The sequence below is a fragment of the Ipomoea nil genome, unplaced genomic scaffold (genome assembly GCF_001879475.1).
Source record: "Ipomoea nil cultivar Tokyo-kokei standard unplaced genomic scaffold, Asagao_1.1 scaffold0711, whole genome shotgun sequence".
Lineage (NCBI taxonomy): Eukaryota > Viridiplantae > Streptophyta > Magnoliopsida > Solanales > Convolvulaceae > Ipomoea > Ipomoea nil.
The window spans coordinates 102,518-113,755 of NW_017617139.1; positions in this window are offsets into that span (position 1 = coordinate 102,518).

Below are 11,238 nucleotides of genomic sequence, written 5' to 3' on the forward strand. Positions count from 1 at the left end.
CTTATTAGCTATAGATCCATTTCCTTGATTGCATGAAGTTTTATTGTGTCATGTCTTGCCAGAAACAGAACTTATATATATATATATATATATATATATATATATATATATATAAAACCTTAGACAATTTTGTAAAAGCCATTTCATTCTCTGTGTTATCTTGTTTTCTTAACTTAGCTTCTTAGGTCTCTTTGGCCGAACTTTGTATTTTGGTGGAAGTGGTGGTGGTTTCCCAGTCTTAGCCCACATTTCAGAAGAGGTTATATGTGGTATGACTGACTCATAACTTTTGAGGTATGATTCAACTGAGTAACACTCATCTGTATAATCTGATCCGCTGGCTAATAACCTTTTAACCAAATAGCTGAAATGACATGTGAACAAGGAACCCCTGTTAAATCCGATCTTCTGCATGATCAATGATATTGACTTAAGTTCATTTTAAACTGCTTTCCTTTATCATCCTCAATTTGGTAATTCTCATCATTTCACTTATAGGTGATAAGTGCTAAAGACACTCATATTTAAGGGACTTTAAGGGGATGTTTTGTACTCAATTGCTATCCTTTGTACTTGATTTATGGTTAATTATGCTCGAATATGCTGCAAAACTCCACCATACTTTGTATTTTTGTGATTGTGTAAGGATTTAAGCTTAAGAGGAAGGCATATGGGCACGGACCGAAACATCCCGAGCCAAGAGCAAATCGGAGCGGTTCAGAAGCCCATCCACGCTTGCGGAGCCGCGTGGATGGGATACAGAAGTTCCCACGAGGCAAATCCACGAGCGTGGACTATCGTGGATTGGACACAGAACTTCCCACGAATCCTATCCACGTTAGTGAAGCTGAAGCGAGAAGTGGCATAAGTGACCAATCCACAAGCGTGGAGCGGCTCGTGGATTGGAGGCAGTGCGCGGTTGAGATGCAATTGGAGGGGAAAAACTATTTAAAGGCCTAGATTAGACTTAGATAGGGAGTTCCGATCATTTTAGACATTAGATACATTTTATTTTCCCAATTTGTGAGCTCTAGGTTCTCTCTAGCCCTCTTGCATTGATTGAAGAACTCTTGGAGAAGGAGGCTTGACAATCTTCCAACTCTAGGAGCTAATTGTAGGAGTGAATCACCTTTTCAATCAAGTTTTGGTACATTTACTTGCTTTCTATCTCTAATTGCTTTGTTAATTCTTGATGCAATGTGGATTTGCCTAGCTACAATGAATGGCTAGATTCTTTTTAGGATTTGAATTGTGAATCTTGAGCATGATGCTAGTGTGATGGTACAACAAGAGAGATGCAAAAGCCAGAATGTATGAAGTCAAGGAGAGTGTGGCCCATGATGCTAAAGTAGATGCAATGAATCTTGAAATCAAAAGGCTACAATCCATTGTGGAGAAGCTAGAAGCCAAATCACAACCTTGCATGGTTTTGGATTTATATTGCAATGTGTGTGGATGACCTCATGATACGATGGAGTGCACATCACCAAGCAGTTTTGAGCAAGTGGAAGCCGTGGGTTACCAACAAGGACCCCGTGGCAATGCATACAACTACGGGGAAGGTGAAAGCTCAAATTGGAAACAAGGTAATGGTTGGAATCAACCGGGGTATCAAGGGAGGCCCCAAGGAAATCCAAGTCGAAACCCACTTATGGTTTGTGAAGAGATAGAGACCGAATTGCCTATGGCCCACAATTTCATCAAGGATTGTCAAATGCTCTTTACCGACCACCGATTGTCTCCCAAGGTGACTCGTTGGTTCTAAGAAGTGAAGCAAGAGAAGTGGAAGAAAGACTCTCTAAGGTGATCAAAGAGATAAAAAAGGAGCAAGGATTCCTTAAGCAAGAGATCACCGAAGACAGGCAAGAGATAGTCGCGGTGAGGCAAGACTACACGTCCTCAATGAAGAACATTGAAACTCAAGTAGCTCAAATGTCCCGGATGATGTTCGAGAGGCCGTGGGGTGCATTGCCATGTACCACCGAAAACAATCCCAAGGAGAGGGTGAATGCCGTGATGGTCTTGAGTAATAAGGAAGATAAAAGAGATGCTATAGAGAAGGTTTGTGAGAAGACCACCCTCTTGTAGTCAAAAAGTGAGAAACATTGAGACCACCTCGCGTGGTCCATCAAAGAAGAAAGGAGGAGAGGACACCTCTTGTGCCCTCAAAGTTCAAAAGAAGGAAGTGGTTTCCTCGAGAAATCAACCACCAACACCACCCTCAACAAAGATGATCTACATGAACACGTGGGAAAGAAAAGGGAAGGTAAACACTTTTCTTCAAAAAATTCATTGTGCTTGTCATTTGAAACATGCTTTAGAAAATGACGAAGAAAATGTTGTGCGTCAAGCTTATTTAGGCAATGAGTTGTCGGCCGTGATCCACACGGGGTACCCAATCAAAATGGGAGACCCCGGCGCGTTTGTTGTTCCATGTTCGATCAAAGATTGTGCATTTGGAATCACGTTGGCCGATCTCGGAGCTTCTATAAATGTAATGCCTTCTTGTGTGTTCGACCGGTTGAAATTGCCATATATCTCCCCAGCACGACTCACCATTCGCTTAGCCGATGGGTCCGTAAGGCACCCCAAAGGAATAACGAAGGACGTGTTGGTGACGGTAGGAAAGTACATTGTACTGGTTGACTTTGTGGTCATAGATGTTGGGAGGAGCATGATGCCCTGTTAATCCTTGGGAGACCTTTCTTGGAAACTTGTCGTGCCCTCATTGACGTTGGCATGGGTGAGTTGACCATAAGATTCAATGGGGAAAATGCCAAGTTTGAAATGGCCAAAATGCAAAATGAAAGTGTTTGTGTTGCAAAGAAAAAGGTCAAGGCTAAGGCTAAGACAAACAATGGTGGGGAATGGAGAAGTTGTCTTGGGCACCTAAGTATCTCAAATCCAATGGTTTTGAAGGAAGTTGAAAAGAAGAAGGTTTCGTCTAGCCAAGGACGTAAAACGTGGCGCTTCTTGGGAGGCAACCCAAGGTTCTTGTAAATATTTTGCTTTGTCAAAAGTGTTCCATGTTTGTGTTGTTGTTTGGTACTTTTGGAACTCATTTTTGCAGGTGTTCTTGTTGGAAAAATTGACCAAAAAAGTTTGAAAGTTGGAGGAGATAACACAAAGAAAGAAGGAAAATTTTGGGGAGTGGATTGTTCCCAATCCATGAACCCCATCCTCATGCGTGGGGTGCGTGGATTGGAAATGTTCAACGAAATACAGGGGAAATCCCACGTGCGTGGATGAACACGTTGATTGGAACCAGAAGGTTCAACAAACCCCATCCACGTGCGTGGGGTGGTATGGATTGGTTCCAGAACGTCCCACGCCTGAGGTCCACAAAGTAGCAGAGTTCGTCGTAGAAAAGCCGTACCATCCACGATCCCCATCCACGTGCGTGGGGTGGCGTGGATTGGTTCCAGAACCCTGCGCGGGTTTTTGCTCTCTGTTTAAATCCCCCTCTTCATTCTTCCATTCCCAGCCATGAAAAAACTCTCTCCCACGAAAGGTAACCATCTCGCCCAACAAGAACAAGAAGACAAGAAGAAAAGAAAAGAAAGAGAAGAAAAAGAAGAAAAAAAAGAAAAGCATTGAGTTCCCTTGGTTACCAAACTTGTGATTGAACACTCATTTACATTTCCGCATTTTATTTTCCGCATTTTACTTTTTACGCAATTTTTAAATTCCCCAAACAATGTGAGAGGCTAGCTAGAGTAGCCTAGTTGAACTCCTTTTTCTTTAAGTTTCTTTGTTGTTAATAGTTGCATGTTTGATGTTTTTCTTTAGCCATTGTATTTTTCTCTTGTTATTCACGTCAGGCTAAAGACGTTAAATGTGGCGCTCTTGGGATGCACCCCAAGACCTATAAAAATCCAAAAAAAATAGAAAATCAAAAAGAAAAAAATTGAGAAAAGAGAGGAGAAAAGAAAAGTGGGTAGATAGTTAGGGAGTAGCTTGACTATTCCATTGCACTTTTTGATTTAATATCATGCACATATGCCACTAATCATTGTTGTGTAGCTTTGATATGAAGGGGCAAAGTGAATATGATGCTACATGTCATGAAAAAGGGGAAATGCTCTTCATTGGGTGACAATTTCTATCCCTTTTAATTTGTGCCCCGATTTTCAATTCTAAAATGTGGAAAAATGTTTTGCACACATTCTTTGATTTTCCATTTATCTTCACAAAGGATTTGGTCTTACACCCAAATCCCGACAACACTTCTAAAGTGTGGAAAGGGATATGCAATTGTATAGACCTGTGCTCCTTTTTCCACAGAGTCTTCAAAGTAACATCGAGGACGATGTTCATTTTAAACTGTGGAAAGGATGCATTTGTGCTTTAAATGGTTTTATTGCTCAATTAATTGAATGGTGCTTGATTAATGAGTGTTGTTGGTTTTAGGGGTTTTTGAAGGTAACCACACGGTGGTCCAACATCACCGAAAACAAGTAATAAATGCATAATGAAGAGGAAAAATAAAGGAGACACATTATTTTTAATGTGGAAACCGAAAGGTAAAAACCACGGGCCTTTTTGGGCGGTGCCAAGCCAAATTCCACTATTTCCCACTATATTTTGTAAGTAGCCCGTACATGTACAATTTGTGTTCTCTTAAAGAGAAGTAGAGAGAGATGTAAATGTAGAAGGATGTAAATGATAAAGATGGCCTGTGGTAGAGAGATGTAATGGGGTGAAGATCGCTTAGGTCAAGATGACTTGCATTGATTGAACTCCCTTCTTATATTTATAGTAGAAGAATAATAAGACATATGGTAAGGTGATATGTTTATGGTAATTGGGTATTTATGGTAGAGTGGGATATATAGTGGAAAGTAGAGGAATTTAGGGAATATAAAGATATTTAGGTAATGAGAGGTGATATAAGGCTGTAAATAATATTTAGGAAGGTAATTTATGAGGGATTGAGGGTTGACTTGCCTAATCTCGAGATTGCCATATAATAATTTCTTCCACCGCCAAGGATGTCTGGTTACCGGGGATGATTGCCCGCCAAGTATGACTGGTTATCGGGGATGACCGCCCACCAAGGATGACTGTAACACCCCGTGTTACGGCCTCCATATCCGGATTAATTATTTAATTAATTCTGTTACCATATAATTAAGAATGATTTAATTAGACTAGAATCCTCATCAATTAATTAGCGTGACCCACAATGGACCATGGACCCTTATCCTTAACCAAGTCCTTAATCCTATAAGGAATATGATAAGTAGACCTTTGCCATTCAGACCCTAGTTGGGACTCCTGAATCTATATATAGGGACTTAGGAAGCATTTAGAAACCCTAACACAATTAATTCTACCACACAAGATATTCCCGGAGGGAAACCTACAAAGGGATCCCCTTGCCACCAAACGTAGAGGAATCCACTGGAGGGAAATCTTAGAGAAGAACCTTAGTAGCCAAGGATATTGATTAGGGCTAAGAGGTAACCCATGTCTCGACAAAACCTATTTTCCTTGCTATATCTTATTCATTGGCTCCTTTGATAATCGTATGTGTAATTTTGTGATTGAGTCTTGATAGAGCCTTGCTTAGGGTTTATATTGTGTTTATGTGATAATCTTGATGTTCATGATATCGTGATTGATTATATGAATGATATTGTATTTTGATTATGTCTAGAGCCCTAGGGTTTATATCGTGAATTTCGTGTTATGATGTTCTTGGTATAATTGGGTGGGATTATGCATGATCAGGTGTTGAGTCTAGCCTAGGACTCGTCTTTAGGACTTTGCATATAGACTTCTTGATATTCTTGTGGTTCCGGATGCTCCTGAACTGTTAAGGGATTAATGTTAGGTCTTGGCATGTTTAGGAATCGTGTTAGAACGTGTTTGGTATGATTCTTGATTTAATCCCGTAAATTAAATACGTGGCGTTGTCGTTGTAACACCCCACTTTTCTATCTCTTAATCACAACTCTAATCCAACATTAACATAAACTAAGCAACGGAATCTATATCTATATATATATAAAAGTAAAATCCTCCTAACAAATTTTCCCCCCAAAACTTTTGTAGTAAAACTTATTTGGTAAGTAAATGTCAAATGGAAATTAAATAAATAATAATAATAATAATAATAATAATAATAATAATAATAATAATAATAATGTTATTACCTTAAATAAATAAATTATTATACTTTCCCTTAAATAAATAAATTATTATACTTTCCTTTTGAATTAGTATTTTCTATCTATAAATACAAGAGCTTCTTCAATCAAAGAATCTCAGACTCATCTTTCTGCTTTCTTTTTATATTGTATGAATTTTCTACATTTTTCTAACTATATTCTCACGTACTTCAATATGTTTTGCAGTTTGGACATCATGAATAGCTTCATCAACGATATCTTCTTGAAGCTCGCCCAAGAGGTGACTCGCTTGACCCACTACAACAAGAAGCCGATAATCACTTCCCGCGAGATCCAGGCTGGCATGAGATTGGTTCTTCCTGGCGAATTGGTAAAGCACGTTGTCTCTCTAAAAACACTAAAGCAGTCACCATATTTACAAGCTCTTAGATGAAATCATTTAAATCTATGTTTCGTTTTTATATAATCTCAATTAGGGATTAATAGATGTAAAGTAACTTGGATTTGAGTTTAATTTCGTATTATTCTTCCAAAAGGTTTAATTTCATATTATAAGTATTGTTATCTACCTTCAACTATCAGTGAATCGATTAGCATTCTCAAAAAAAAAAAAAAAAAGAATGTCTATATCTACGTGCATTTAAGATGCAACATGTGTATGATTCATTAGGCTTTGAGGCAGGAGAACACATCTGGGTACATTGGTGGATCTGTATCTCATTGCAAAAAAATATCCATACAATTAATTCATTAATATAATTACAATTATCATTATTCTAATTCAAAAAAAAACTAAAGAATTAATTGTAATAATGAAATTTGTTATTAATATTCTGTTACTAATTGACACAGAAATCAGACTAAAAGAAAAACGAAATTAATATTAAAAATGGACTCGAATTAAAAAAATGTGTTTAATAAGTAAATAACTAATTTGCTAGACAGAAAATTAGGGTAAAGGAAAAAGAAAATGATTATTAAACATTGTACCAGATTATTTTTATGATTGAAAATGAATATTACAAACGTACCAGATTGTTTTTATGACCAGAAATAAGAATGAATTTTACACACGAAAATCTATTATTAATATTCTGTTATACTAATAGGCATGAGAATCATGTCAAATGAAAAAAGGATTTAATATTAAAAAAATATTGGAAATATAACACAATTTTCCCTACGAAAAATTAGTAACCACCAAATGAAATATTAGGAAAAAATTATGAAGAAAAAAGAAATAGAAACAAATATTAACTTTTTCTATGAATGAAAAAAAGGAAATGAATATATCCATATTTCACTTAAAATATAATCAGTAATTATATTATATTATTATAATTATATTAATTATTTATGAAAAAAAAAAGGAAATGAATATGAAAGGAAAAAAATAAAATTTAGACACGAAAATCTATTATTAATATTCTGTTATACTAATAGACACGGGAATTAGGCCAAATGAAAAAAAAAGATTTAATATTAAAAATTTATTGAAAATATAACACCGCTTTCCCTACGAAAAAATTAGTAACCACCACGTGAAATATTAGAAAAAATTATGAGGGAAAAAGAAATGGAAATGAATATTAACTCTTTCTATGAGTGAAAAAGGAAATGAATATATTCATATTTCACTTAAAATATAATCAACAATTATATGATTATAAATATTATAATTATATTAATTATTTATGAAGGAAAAATGAAATGAATATATTAATAGTTTACTGGAAATATAATCAGTAATTATATTTTTTATAATTATATTACTTTTTAATTATGTGAAATGAATATTAATTCTTTTTATGAACGAGAAAGGAAATGAATATTTCACAAAGAAATCTGTTATTAATATCATGTTACTAATTGACATGGAAACCAGGCCAATTAATTGACAATTATTAAAAAAAATGAATAAAAATCAATATTAATTCTTTTTATGAAGGAAAAAAAAAAGAAATATATATATTCAAAAGGAAATGAAATATGAAGAAAAACGAATGAATATGTTTATATTTCACTAAAAATATAACACAGCTTTTGGCACAGAAATCAGACCAAAAGAAAAAAGAAATTAATATTAAAAATGGACTCGAATTAAAAAAAAATATGTGCTTAATAAGTAAATAACTAATTTGCTACACAGAAAATTAGGGTAAAGGAAAAAGGAAATGATTATTAAACACGTACCAAATTGTTTTTGTGATTGAAAATGAATATTACAAACGTACCAGATTGTTTTTATGACCAGAAATAGGAATGAATTTTACACACGAAAATCTATTATTAATATTATGTTACTAATAGGCATGGGAATCATGCCAAATGAAAAAAGGATTTAATATTAAAAATTTATTGGATATATAACACAATTTTCTCTACAAAAAAAAAAAAAAATAGTAACCACCAAATAAAATATTAGGAAAAAATTGTGAAGGAAAAAGAAATGGAAACAAATATTAACTCTTTCTATGAATGAAAAAGGAAATGAATATATCCATATTTCACTTAAAATATAATCAGTAATTATATTATTATAATTATATTAATTATTTATGAAGGAAAAAGGAAATGAATATGAACAAAAAAAATGAATTTTACACACGAGAATCTATTATTAATATTTTGTTACTAATAATAGACACAGGAATCGGGCCAAATGAAAAAAAGATTTAATATTAAAAATTTATTGAAAATATAACACCGCTTTCCCTATGAAAAAATTAGTAACCACCACACATGAAATATTAGGAAAAATTTATGAAGGAAAAAGAAATGGAAATGAATATTAACTCTTTCTATGAGTGAAAAAGGAAATGAATATTACTCATAATGAATAAATATATGAATTATTATACATAGTAGCATGGAATTAATTAGTAGGACAATTATATTAGGTAATCTAATTAATAATTTACTTTTTAAATTATATTTCCTTTTTAATAATGAATATTTTCTTAAAGTATATACACAGATTATGCTTATCAATATAGAATTAAAAGTGTATAGATGTATAATATTATTAGTACAAAATCAATTATACTTGCCTTAATAATTAATTATTAATATTATTGCCTAATAATTATGTGTTGTCACCTTTTTCGGGGTAATTATTATGGTAATTTATATACATATATATATTTTTATACTTAATGTATAATATTATTGGGCACAAAATAAATATACTTACCTTAATATATATAGATTATTTTTAATATAATTTCCTAATTTATTAAAGGTAATTATTCTAATAATTTTTCTTTCATTCTTTTGTGTAATTATTATGGTAATGTATTTAAATATTAGAAGTCAAAAAATGTTATAATTAATATAATTAATGAAATTATTATTGTAATTGCCACAATATTTGTTAATTATAAATAATATAAATAAAAAATTTGAGAAATATAAGATTTCTTCTGTAGAAATATTTGTGACAATTTCATTAAATTATAATTAATAAAATATAAAATATAATTAAAGACATGAAATTATAAAATTAACAAAACATGAATATTTATAATTTTTTTAAAATATACATACATACACTTTTTAAATTTCTAAATATAATTTTTTAAGTATAAATCTATCAATATAAATTAAAATTAATGAAATTATATTATAATTTTCCTATATACATATTAATAAATATTATGTGTATATACAATGTATTATACAATCATATAAGGATATGCGTCCGATTAGAGTTTATATTTCTTCATACAAAGTTAAGAATTTACATTTTTATTGATTTCTCAGTACAATTCTCTTAGTTATTATTATTCATATTTTTAGAATTAATAATATATATATATATATATATATATATATATATATATATATATATATATATATATATATATATATATATATATAATACAATTTGGAATAAATCAACTTAATTATATGAACTTTTTCTATAAATTTATCTAAATATGTACATGATTAGAGATTATATTAACCATACAAAATTTAAATTTAAATTTTGTATGTTATGAAAATAGATACTTGACCAAATATATAAAAGTCCAACTATATTATTATATTGTACATTTTAACATTTTTTTATTTTTTATTTTAATTTTAAATTCATAAAAACAAAAAAAAAAAAACAAAAAAAAAAAAATTCCGTGCAACACACGGGTAAAACACTACATTTAAAAAAAATACAATTTCATAAATATCATAAATTAATTAGTACAATATCATTTATATTTATAACAATTAAATAAAAAAATAAATAATTTCAAATATATGAACCAATGATTTCAAAATGAAACTAATATACAGTTACAAATAAATATAGCATGATTAGATTTACTTTAATTAGTTTTAATTCTCTTAATGATATGACTTTTCTTTTATCAGTTTTTTGTGGGAGACTAAGGGAGTGTTTGAGTTGCTGGAAATTATTATTATTTTTGAATACTTACTAATAAAAAAAATTAAAATATTTTTTACCCCCCTCCCCTTTCCCCAATAACATGTGTAAATCTTATATTTTTTAAAATTACAATTTGATAAATATTATAAATTAATTAGTAGAATATCATTTCTGTTTATAAATTATAATAATTAAAAAAAATTTATATATGTGAACCAATGATTTCAAAATGAAATTAATATACAGTTACAAATAAATATAGCATGATTTGATTTACTTTAATTAATTTTAATTTCCTTAATAAAATGGCTTTTCTTTTATCAGTTTTTTATGGGAGGCTAATGGAGTGTTTGGATTGCTATAAAATATTTTAAAATAAAAATTCATACTAATAAAAAATCATTTTAAAATATTTTTTTAACCCCTCATAACATGTGTAAATCTTATATTTTTAAAAAATACAATTTGATAAATATCATAAATTAATTAGTACAATATCGTTTCTGTTTATAATAATTAAAGAAAAAAATAAATAATTGAAATATGTGAACCAATTATATCACAATAAATCTTTCAAAATTTAAAACAAAAGAACGGAAATTAAAAATAGAACGAAAATATTTCAATAATAATATTCTACATCATCAAGTAAAAGTAAATTAAAAATGAAAAGATAATATTTCAATAATAATATTCTACATCATCAATAGTAAATGC